At 41.7% G+C, this 12624-nt stretch overlaps 1 protein-coding gene across 1 annotated transcript in view; it reads left to right on the forward strand.

Moving 5' to 3' along the window:
* The first annotated feature begins 1718 nt into the window (after nt 1–1718).
* LOC101023626 (probable phospholipid-transporting ATPase IM) overlaps nt 1719–12624 on the forward strand; it is a 271533-nt gene continuing 260627 nt past the window's right edge. Inside the window, exons 1-2 of the mRNA XM_009210142.4 lie at nt 1719–3092; nt 11657–11748. The gene's annotated coding sequence lies outside the window, so the exon portion shown is untranslated. The remainder of the gene's footprint in view (nt 3093–11656; nt 11749–12624) is intronic.

Below are 12624 nucleotides of genomic sequence, written 5' to 3' on the forward strand. Positions count from 1 at the left end.
AGATACTATACTCCCCTGATAGCAAGGGATACATTATTTTAGGGAATGTGTCTCTTGCTGATGCCAACAGCCTATTCCAGGATCCAGTTTTGACTGTGGAGCATTAATCACTTAGAAATGAATTGTTAGAATGACTTTTACAACTAGAGCTGCCAATTGTCTGGCTTGGTGTTAGGCCGTCTCGGTCATCTAGTTCTGGAATATATGGTTCAGATAGTGTTTGAAAGGGCAAGTTAAATGTAAATCACTTAATTTTGGTGAGTGGGCTTGCATAACAACAAGCCCTCTAGGATTTATTGTTCTTGCTTGTGTCTGAGTGTCTGCACTGTAAGGGATATTCAGGAGAACCCTTGAGGAAAGTCCAGATCCCTGTTAGGAGCTGGTTCCCAGAGGTGGCTTTTAGCACCCATAAATTTGGGTATTTTTTTTTTCTTTTAAAAATCTTACCAGCTTAATTGTAATGTAGTGGTGGATTTATATGACTCTTAAGTTTAATTACTGAAATTTTATTAGTAGAGTAGAAAAATCCTCTGCTCCTAAATGTGGGTCTCTTATTTGTGGCTTAACTTCTAACTTTTTGTTTGCATTCTCTTATTCTCTTTTTGTTCTTTTCATGAGTTAGTTGAGTAATAACTAAAACTGAACTGTGAGTCTTTTCATAGAGGTTGGAAAATCCCACATAGGAAATGGCACCACCAGCAATGGTCAGTCGTTTATGTTGGCCAATGTAAAGAAACCTCCTTTGTTTCATAGAAGGTTAAGTAATTGGTGGGGAAATTGGGGTGGGGGAGGAGTTGAGTTACCTTGTCTTGGTGAACTTCAGCCCGATACACAGTGGAAAGTGCCAGATAATAAATGAAACTACAAGAGGTTAGAAAACTATACTTTCTTTTTAGATATTAAAGGCCATGAGGTCGTATGTTACTTCAAAGATTTGTTGGATCTGTTTCCGAATGGGAGGGAAATTGGTTTCAGTCACTCAAGAGAAGGGGGCATGGTGGGCCAGGAACATTATTAGTGTACTGTACTCCTGTCACCTGCTGAGGTAAGCAGGTTCTGAATAGCTCCTCTGGGGTGCAGGAAGAAAATACTAAAACTTTGAATTGTCCTTATTGATCTCATCCCTTTAAAATGTCTGTTTTTGCTGTTTTATGGCGTATGGAAAGGATATGCTTGGGGAATACTATCCTTGAGAGAGGAGGAGGAGGCAGGTAGTTGGATCAGAATGCAAATAACTGGAGATGTGGAGTAGCTCAGAATTCAGAGGTCTCATAACTGCCCAATGGGTTCTCATTGCCTGCTGCCTAGACAGAGCCAATTTATTAAGACAGGGGAATTGCAACAGAGAAAGAGTTTAATTTACACAGAGGCAGCTGTATGGGAGACAGGAGTTTTATTATTACTCAGAGCAGTCTCCCTGAAAATTTGGGGATTGGGGTTTTTAAGGATAATTTTGTGGGTAGGGGGTCAGAAAGCGGGGAATGCTGGTCGGAAGAGTTGAAGATGAAATCACAGGAGGTTGAACTGGGTTTTCCTTGCTGTCTTCTGTTCCTGGTTAATTCTGTAAACCATTCAGGAGCAATATGGGGAGGTTCAGAATCTCGCAGCCTCTGGCTGCATGACTCTTAAGCCGTTATTTCTAATCTTGTAGCTAATTTGTTAGTCCTACAAAGGCAGACTGGTCCCTAGGTAAGAAGGGGGTTTGTTTGGGGAAGGGCTGTTACCATCTTTGTTGCAAAGTTAAACTATAAACTAAATTTTTCCCAAAGTTAGTTCAGCCTGTGCCCAGGAATGACAAGGACATCTTGGAGGTTAGAAGCAAGATGGAGTCAGTTAGGTTAGATGTCTTTCACTGTCATAATTTTCTCACTGTTATAATTTTTGCAAAGGTGGTTTCAGTCTCCTATCTGTTCTGATAAAGAAAATGTGGTCCTCATTGGATTCTGGAGAGATAGTAGTTTCTTGTTACTGTGGAACCTTGGTAGGAAAAGGCTCCTGTTTCTGTGAAAACCTGAGGGCCCAGTGTGAGGATGTTCCAGGAGAGTGGAGTTGACAGTGCGCAGGGGATTAGCTTGCTCTGGTGATAAAGACATGATTAAAATCTATTTGATTTCAGTACTTAACTGGCAAATCTGATGCAACTTCTGGAAAATTCCTAGATGGCTTTAGGCATATTTAAAAGAAGCCATATTCTTCCTTTTAAAAATAGATATGCACCAAAATATTTTATTTTCATCTAATCCCACTTTAACGACCAGAACCCCCTTAAAAGCAATTCCAAACTAAAAAATGTAAAACCATTTCCTATGGGCATTTGTTCTTTGGTATCATCAGGGTTAATGTTTGCATCCTCTGTGCTGAAATTAAGGATGTTGGGAAAGAAGTGTCATTGCTTTGCCTACTAAATGTCTCTTGAGTATGCTTAGCTTTCATCCATAAGAGAGCCGAACTTCCCTTGTGATGATTAAAAAAAAAAAGACAAAAACTCACTGCTGATTCTTTCATCTCTGCAAAAGCAGGTGGGAACTGCAAAGAGATTTGCTTATCTTGCTCAGTCAAGGGCTGGTAAAAGTTTGGTAAGCAGACCTGGTAGCTGGTGTCCCCTTCCACAGTTCATTTTCATCCTTCTGAATTCTTGATTCCCATAGAAGAAGCCATCCTCAGAAGCCAGCCTCTTGGGATTTTCCTTTTGTTTCTCCAAGATTAACCAGTTCTGTCCTGTCAGCAGGAGCAGGCAACTAGGGAAGGAGAGGCTCTTCAGGGCTTTCAGCATTTTTCCAAGGAGTGCTTTTCTCCCTCAATTCCTCACTGGTAGTGAAGCTGCTTTCTTGTAACGTCTTCCTCTTCTTCTGATGAGATGCTGATTCTGATTGCCATCTAGCAGCTTCCGGTGGTGGTAAGTGGTCAAGAGTGTTTTTCCGGGACTTGATCTCAGGTTTTCAAGAATACCCCCTAGAGACCCAGTCTGTGTTCTGTATCATCGCTCGAGCTTTCAGAGTAGCCTTGCTTTTCCCCTTGACATGGTCATGTTTGATCTTCCTGCACTGCTGGGAAATCTTCCTTTTGGGGGAGAGGATTAGGTCTGGGTTGAGGTGAGTAGATGGGTAGCATTCAATGGTTAGTGAGATGAAGTGGAAATTTAGCTGTGGGCTGGTTGGAACGATCTGTTTCTTTTCTCCAGATCCCTATTTTTTTTTGCTGTTTTCATCTTGGTGACTAAGATTTCACAAATATTCTTTATTATTCTCCTTTTGTGAAAAAATAAATTTGGGGGAGTTAGTTGGAAATGGGAGATAGGACATTTTCTTTTTTGTTGTTTGAAATTTCTATTTTTTTTTCTGTTAGCATGCCTATTAAATGATCAATGACAGCAGCATAAATGTGCATTTCTTCTTGGTTTGTAGGTCTTGTTCACTTCCTTTGGTGGTAGTTGGTTTTATTTTTTTCATGGAGTTTGTATCCAGTGCACCTATTCAATATATTGTTTATGGTCAATTTATGCTTTAGACATGAACAGTTTGCACTGAGCTAGCCCTCTGCGGTTTGAGGGTTATGTTTTCAGTGCTAAAATTTGTCTGAACAGAAAAAGGTATCCTTCTAGTTGTTTTGTTTATAGGCAAGAGAGTGTCTCGGGTCCCTGGTTAACAATTAGCTGTTTTGAAGAAAAGAAAACTGGTGAAAAACATTAATTGGAAGCTGAAGGCTTGTTAGAAAGGAAATGAGGAAATAGAGGTGTTCTTGTGGGATTACCAACACCTGTGCCCATGAAGCATTTTCCCCGCCCCCCCCCCTCCCCCTTTTACTCAGCTGTTGCTCCATGCTGGCCTTTACTGCAAAATGTAATCTCAGAGTGATTTCAGTTTTGATTTTTTAAAATTTATTTTTTATTTTTTATGTGATATGTAATAACTGCACATATTTATGGGGTACATGTGATATTTTGGTATATGCATACGATGTGCAATGATCAAATCAGGGCAATTAGCATATATATCACCTCAAACACTTATCATTTCTTTGTGTTGGGAACATTTCAAATCTGCTAGCTATTTTGAGGTGCAATAAATTAGCATTATCTATTGTCATCCTACTGTGTTATCAAATACTAGAATCTGTTCCTTCTATCTAACTATATGTTTGTACCCATTAACTAGCCTGTCTTCATCCCCTTCTTCCTCTTCCCCTTCCTAGCCTCTGGTAACCACCATTCTCCCTCTCTACCTTCATGAGATCAACTTTTTTAGCTCCCACATATGACAGAGGATATGTGATATTTGTCTTTCTGTGCCTGGCTTATTTTGCTTAACATAATATCTTCCAGTTCCATCCACGTTGCTGCAAATGATAGAGTTTTATTCTTTTTCATGGCTGAATAATGTTCCATTGAATATAAATACCACATTTAAAAATTTTATTCCTCAAGAATAAACATAATTGCTTCCATATCTTGGCTATTGTGAATAGTGCTGCAATAAACAAGGGAGTGCAGGTATCTCTTCAATGTACTTATTTTATTTCTTTTGGATATATTCCCAGTAGTGGGATTGCTGAATCATATGGTGGATCTATTTTCACTTTTTTTGAGAAACCACAGAGTGATTTATTTTAACCTATATTGTGCCTGTATATTGTCTCTGCAGAAGTCTTTAAAAATAAGGGAACAAATGATTTTTTTGTATCCCTGGAGGATTTTTTTGTGGGTGGGAGAATTTTATTTTGTTCATATGTGGCATATTGAATATTTTCATTTAGTGGGAAAAAAGTTAACTCACCATCTAAAAGTAAATTGGAAATTGTAGCTCTCATTGAAATTAAACTTAATGTATGTTTGGCTGGATGCAGTGACTCATGCCTGTAATCCCAGCACTTTGGGAGGCTGAGGCGAGCGGATTACTTGAGGTCAGGAGTTTGAGACTACCCTGGCCAACATGGTGAAACCCCGTCTCTACAAAATACAAAAATTTGCCAGGCTTGGTGGCGCATGCCTGTAATCCCAACTACTCAGGAGGCTGAGGCAGGAGAATTGTCTGAACCGTGTGGTGGAGGTTGCAGTGAGCTGAGATCAGGCCACTGCACTCCAGCCTGGGTGACAGAGCGAGACTCTGTTTCTAAAAAAATATATAAAATAAAAAAATAAATAAAAAACAAAACTTAATGTGTGTAATCTAGATTCTTGTATAGCATGAGTAGGAATTAGAAACAAGTATTTATTTTTAGAATTTCTCATGAAAAGATATTAAAAAATGGTAACCCCCTAGCAACATTATATATTTCAAATATAATAAAAATTCTTGTTAAATATTACATATTGATTGTTATGTTTTTGGAAACATGTTCCTTCCTTACTTTAAAGCTACCTTGCTTTTCTTTCTCCTTTTATTTACTCAACTGAAATTTGAGTACCTACCCAGTGCCAGGCACTGTGCTAGATGCCTGGGGGAAGAGGTCACAGAGGGAGGGCCACAGCATTTCATTTCAATGGATCCTTCTCTGACCTTTCTTTTGCAGTTGAGCGCCCTCTAGAGCTCTGTCCTTGTTCCTCATCCTGTCTTTTCCTCACCTCTTGTTCTTTCTGGGTGAGGTCATTCATTCCCCTTGACTTCGCTCCTTCCTTATATGTTGATGATTCCAAGTCTACAAATCTGTTTTTTTGTCTTTTGTGCTGTGAAGATGTTTTCAATGATCAAGAGGCCTACATTTTCAAACTAAATTCATTATTTTTTCATCCCAATTCCTTCTTCTGCCCCTTCACCTTCTCCTCCTTTTCCCTTTACTGCTGTATTTATCGTCATAGTGGCACCTCTATTCCCTCAGAGTCCCAAGGCAAAAACCTGGAAGTCACCCCAGATTCCTCCTTGTTCTGCATCCAAACACACAGACCGTTTATTTTATTTTGAAAAGACGGGATCTCACTATGTTGCCTAGGCTGGTCTCTAACTCCTGGGCTCAAGCAATCCATCTCCTCGGCCTTCCAGCTGGGATTACAGGCATGAGCCACCATGTCTGGCCCATACAGATCATTTATCATTTATAAACTGCATATTTAACTATGGAAACATTTCTAGAATTCAGCCCCATTTGCCAGTTGTCATTGCTCCCCCATCTCCTTTTCTGCCAGCCCATACTGTGAGATTAACCTTCCTAAAATCTCTGACAGCCTGGACTGGCACAGAAAGACAAAAAGGAACAAGGATAATGGAAAAGAGGGCTGAATTCTAATTGTGCCATTCTACTTAGATACCTCTTCTGTCTCCCTGCAACCTGCAGGAGCAACCACAGGATCTTGACCATAGCGATGCTCTGTGTCACCTTATCTATAAAATGGGGATAATGATAATTCCTGCTCATAGAGTTTTGGGGAGGACTGAATAAGACAACACACATCAAGTGCTTAGCACAAGGCCAAGTCCCCAGTGAATGGCGGTGATGATGAGGACACTGATGAAGATGATCCTTTCAGAATCCAGCTCTTACCTTCCTTGCCAGCCCCATATCACTGCACATTCTTCCTGTGCCTGTATGCTCTGCTTGCCACGACTATCACTGCTCCCCAAACCTTCCTTCCCTTTCATAACACTTGGCCTTTCCTCATGCTATTCCTTTAACTTGTCCTTACCTTATTTTGTTTAGGAAGCTCTTCCTTTCCTTTCAAAAGGACTCAACTCACAATTGCCATCTGTGAGGTCTTCGCTGACTCTGCAAAGTCAGAATGCAGAATGTGACTGCATTCTCTCTGCCTCCATAGTTCTCCATCCCTCCTTCTACCATAGCCCTACATTCATCATCCTTTTTAAAAATATTTATTTATTTATTTATTTTGAGGCAGGGACTTGTGTGTCACCCAGGCTGGAGTGACGTGGCGCAATCACAGCTCACTGCAACCTTGAGCTTCTGGGCTCAAGTGGTCCTCCCACTTTAGCCTCCCAGGCAATGGGACTGGAGGTGTGAGCCACCATGCCCGGCTAATTTTTTGTGTTTTTTGTAAAGACGGGATTTCGCCATGTTTCCCAGACTGCTCTCAAACTCCTGGACTCAAGTGAGGAGACAGGGGGCATCTGCTTACCTTGGACTCCCAAAGTGTTGGGATTACAGGTGTGAGCCGCTGCGCCTGGCCTACACTCACCATTTGAGTGGTCTTTTATGTGTCTGTCTGCTCTCATCTTCCCCAGACTGTGGGCTTTCGAAAGACTGGAAATGAATTTTTGCCTCCCTCGTGCCCAGCCCAGGTTAGATATAGACTAGGCACCTGATAAGTCTTTGATAATTGAATGTCAGTAGAGGGAGGAGATGGTTCTCAAATTTGGTAGGAGGTTTTCTTCACGTGGAGAGTTAAAAAAATACATTTTAAGAAAAATAAAAATAATCATCGCTTTCCCTTATTGACTACTAACTTTGTGGCAGGAGGCGTTGAGCTTTTCTTTATGGGAATGGATTGGTTTAGTTTTCCTAGTGATCCTATGAGTTGCTCTGAGTCCACAGAGGAGAAAACTGGAGCTTAGAAGGGAGGGGAACTTACTTGAGATTCTAGGGTTAACAGGAGCAAACTTGGGCGGCCTAACCCCAGCACTGGCGGAGCAATAGGGAAGTGAGAAGAGGAAGGAAGATGGCCAAAGCAGGGTTGAGAGAAGAGGGACAGGATGAGGACAAGGAGGGGAAAATGAGAAAGAGACCAGCAAGAGCAGGCTAGGAAAGGAAGAGAAGAAAAGAGAAAAGGAAAATAGAATGCATTTCATAAGTGCTTCCATTGTTCCCTGAAGTTTTGATTGAAGTAACTCAGGAAGGGAAAACCAAACATTGTATGTTCTCACTCTTAAGTGGGAGCTAAGCTATGAGGATGCAAAGGCATAAGAATGACACAGTAGACTTTATGGACTCAGGGGGAAAGGGCAGGAAGGGGGTGAGGAATAAAGGACTACAAATTGGGTGCAGTGTATACTACTTGGGTGATGGCTGCACCAAAATCTCACAGATCACCACTAAAGAACTTACTCATGTAACCAAACACTGTTTCCCAATAACCTATGGAAAAAAAAAAATAATAATAATAAAAAAGAGGAAACCAGGAGACCAAGAAGGAAAATGAACAGGGGATACGTGAGAGGAAGAAGGGCAGCTTTGAAATGTTGTGGCTGGGTAACGGCTGCATGACTAGAATATAAAGAGACTCCTGTATGGACATGACAACTCACAACAATTAACCTGCTATTTGTTATACAGGAAATATAACAATAATTTATTGTTGAGGCATGGTAATTGCATATACCTGTAGTTGCAAGCCATTTATAAATTTGGCTTTTTTTTTTTTTTTTTGATGGAGTTTTGCTCTGTTGCCCAGGCTGGAGTGCGGTGGTACGATCTCAGCTCACTGCAACCTCTGCCTCCTGGGCTCAAGCGATTCTCCTGCCTCAGCCTCCCAAGTAGCTGGGACTACAGGCATGCGCCATCACGCCCAGCTAATGTTTGTATTTTTAGTAGACATGGGGTGTCTCCGTGTTGGTCAGGCTGGTCTTGAACTCCTGATCTCAGGTGATCCACCCGCCTCGGCCTCCCAAAGTGCTGGGATTACAGGTGTGAACCACCGTGCCCGGCCTTATAAATTTGACTTTTACACGCGCCCACACATACACACATACACAGATTTGCTTAATATTTTTTTTTACTTCTACTTTTGTACAGTTCCTACAATCTACAAGCACTGTGGCTGTTGGCAGCTGTCACCGATACCGAATAGAATTATCTCTAGTGCCCACCGTCACACTCACACTCAAAGCTGCACACGTTCAGGGCAGAAACCTGGGCTTGTTCCTTTTCTCTCACTGGTCTTAGCTCTTAGGCTGAGATTTCTCTGCTTCATCTGGATCGCCAGTCTCTGGGGTCTCGTAGCTGAGTTTCAGTTCCCCAATCCTACCTGATCCTCAGGGGGCCAGCACTGGGGCTGCAGGTAGTATTTTGGGTTGGCAGGCAGGGATGCCTGTGGGTGTGACAGCAAGGTCACCCCTACATGGGTCCCAAGGTGGGAGGACTCTCTGAGGCTTTGCTCTTCAGGCTCTGGGAACCTAGGGCCAGAGGGAGGAAAGGGGAAGGGCTGGGCAGCCGGAGGAGAGACGGGCTTGTTCCTTCCTCCTGTCATCCTTGCTTGCCATCCTCAGGCTGGGCTCCTGCTCAAGCCCACACTGGTGCAGCCCTCAAAGGGAGCCTCTTCCTCTCCATGCTTCATTGGGTTAGTCCTCAGAGAGATGTTGGGTTGGGATGGGAAGCAGGGGCCTTATTGAGAATTGTGAAGAAACGTTAGGGAAACGGAAAGGAAACTGGGAGAGAAGGAGATGGAGTAAGAGGAGAAAAAGTAGACTGGGGAGGTGGAAATGAGGTGGAGGGAACACATTTTTATGGAGTGAACTGTTCATATCTGTCTACTTAACCTCACACAGCTTGGAGGAAGGCATTCCCATCTCCACTTTACAGATGTGGAGATTGAGTCTCAGGCAGGGTACGTGACTTGCTCAAAGTAATGCTAGATAGAAAGCCACTGAGCTGGGACTTGAACCTTGCTATTCTAAAAGTCTCTTCTGTGTAGAACTCTGTCTCCAAAGAGGAGAGGAGGCAAGCAGAGCAGAACAGAGAAGGGAGCATAGAAAGCGATCTAGGGTTGGGTACATTGGGTATTGAGTCTGGGCTTGGGCATGTTCCATATTGGGTCCCTTCGTCTTTGGCCTGCTTTGTCCTGAGTCTTCAGAGAACTGGAGAACACCCATACCTAAAGGAAGTAGAAGATCCCCACCCTGGTGGGAACACTTCAGTTCCTCCCTAGGCTCTCAGATAGGAGACAGGCAGGGAGGGGCTCGCCTGGGCAGGTCTCCGGGCCAGCGAGGTGGACTGCCAAGGCTCTGCCTGTGCTTTTTCCTGGCCTCCACTGCTCCTGTCTCTTTCTCAACTGCCCTGGCTCCTTCCTTTTCCCGTTCTTTTCCAATCTCCTCTAATTCCTTTGCTTTTCTGTCACTCTACTTCATGTCTTCAATCTTTCTCTTTCCACTGGCCCTAACCCCTCAGTTTACCACATGCCCCCTAGCTCCTCACTGCAAACACAGCTTCTGTTTAAGTCCCATCATCTGTTCACTCTTATGTCCGTTTATTTATTTATTTGTGTAGAGACAAATAAATAAATAATTATTTATTTGTTCAGGCTGGTCCAGAACTCCTGGATTCAAACAGTCCTCCCACTTCAACCTCCCAAAGTGTTGGGATTACAGGCATAAGCCACCCTGCCCAGCCATTGTCTCCTTTCTTTTATTGCAGAATGTCTTAAAGGAGTTACACTTGCTGTCCTCATTTGTTCCTAATGTTTATGCAGAAACGTTGACAAAGAGACATCAATGGTCTGCCTTTAAGATAACTAATATCAAATGCACACTCTCATTATGTGCCCTGTCCCCACGACCCACCCAGGTTGGCTCTGAAGTTTACAGAGCGTATTTGCCCCAGATTCTGTAATGAGTTAGTGGGAAAAGCAGGAATCCAAGAATAGGGTGTGTGGCCCCAAAGGACAGGCTTCTGACCACCATGTCCTGCTTCCCCATCCCCCCGAACAGCTCTGAGGGCTGTTCTCTTGGATGGCTTTTGGTGAGTTTACTATGGCCAGAGTGGGCCATTTGTCCTGTAGACTGTGGACTGTAATTCAATAGCACACCCAAAACAGATCTTTCTGGGGGCAGATTAATAGTAGCTCAGGAAACTGATGATATAAAATAAGAATGACAATTTATTAATTTAAAATACATACTCTGTCAGGAGAACCAGAATGTTCACTCCAGCATGACAAGTGCATTCTTTCCCTGTGGGCAGGCTTCTGTGGGAAAGCAGATTATTATCAGCAGGTTGCTTGGTGAGCATGGAATCAGAGCAAGGGGAATTAGCTGTAATAACTTGATTGCTGTATGGCCTCAGAGCATTAAAGAGACTCTCCATTTTAATCCTTTGCTTAAAGTGGTGCATCACCTGCACCCAGATGTGCCCATTTTCAGTGTAAGAAGAGACTTCCTTGTGGAAGGCTGATCTCTTCCTCACAGGATGCTTAAGTAGCAGTTCCAGCATGGAGGTCTTGTTATCTTCAATCTCAAGGTGTCTAAAACCAACTCTTTAATTTCCCTGCACAAACTGGCATCTTCTTTTGACTTTGCTATTTCTTGCATTAGAAAATTATTTTCCATGACCAAGATTCAACACCTAAACCTGAAATGTAAAAAAAAAAAATTGTGGAAGTGCGAATTTCAATCTTTAAAACAAATATGCATTGCTTTTAAAAATAAATTAATATATGTAAAGTCCGTAGCTATTATTTGCTACATTCCTCTCTCTACTTTCTCACACTTCCCTTATTAAAAACAACCCTCTAGGATTTGCACATGAAGAAACTACCATTTTAATCCCTGGCATAAGACGAAGCTAAGGGAAAGATAAGACCCATCCAACAGCTTTCGTTTTTCCATTTCCTCTACTTTGAGGCAGTTTTTAAGAGGGAGAACTTATTCTTGTAAATATTGTTTGCTTCAGTACTTGTAAAGGGTTAAATTTCAAAATCCTAAGTTCCTGCTTCTAGAGCTAGACTTGACTTTAGCAAACCTTTTTCTTTCAACTGATTTTGTTTACTCTATTTCCTTAGATCTTTACTGTTCCAAAAGTTCAGCGAAAGATGACTTTTTCTTTACTCCGACAACCTTTAGAGGTGGAGCGAGTATCAGTGGTGGTATTTCGGTGAGTTGATAAATTTGCAAGAATGACAGAACTAAATGTTGCTTCTAGAGTTAAACTAGAATCTGCTACATTACTATGAGTCCTCCGTAAAGTATACCTGATTGTCATTGCTACTAGAAAAAGACTGGATTTGAGGAAACATGGACTTGAATGTCAATTCTTATTTTTTCGATGTTACTTTATGTTTTAGAGAGTGACAACACTTGACTAGGATCATTAATAAGAAACAACTTCTGGAAATCTTAGAGAAATATTGTTTATTTCATGCAATAGTGATTATATAATTCCCATGACAGAATATTTTCTACACAAGGAAAAATGGCTAAAATTGAAAAATAGATTTATTCAGTATGTTCAAAATAAAAGGTTTCAAAGACACTTTGGAAGATGATATTGGAGAAATTAACAATAGCAACATAGCTGTATGTTTTAAAAGTAATTTTAGGAAGAATATGGAAGAATATGACATTGCTTTATGTTTGAATGTCTAGAAACTTTTAAACTGAGAAGTGCTAGCAGGAAGATCTAAAATAAGATAGAGAAGAGGTTACACGGATATTTTCTCCTTAGTTACCTTACATTACACAATTGTATTTAAGTTCATCTTTGTTATCTGTTAGTACCAATCCCACAAACCAATCTAGCAAACCGATAAGGACAAAGAAAGGATAAGCTGCCAAGTGCCTGGTACTTTGATTAGCTTTCTGAGAGATAAATGTCTTCTGTCTGCATTCTCATTGCCACTGTTTGGGTACAGAGTCCCCTCTTTTTTTCATCTTGCTTAAAGAATTGTTCTTCTTTTCCTCTGCTCTGGGGACTCAGCCCATGAACACAGAACATGTTGACTTAGTCCCACTGGCGAATTTTCAAGCCCTA

This window comes from Papio anubis, chromosome 7 (genome assembly GCF_008728515.1).
Source record: "Papio anubis isolate 15944 chromosome 7, Panubis1.0, whole genome shotgun sequence".
Taxonomy (NCBI): Eukaryota; Metazoa; Chordata; class Mammalia; order Primates; family Cercopithecidae; genus Papio; species Papio anubis.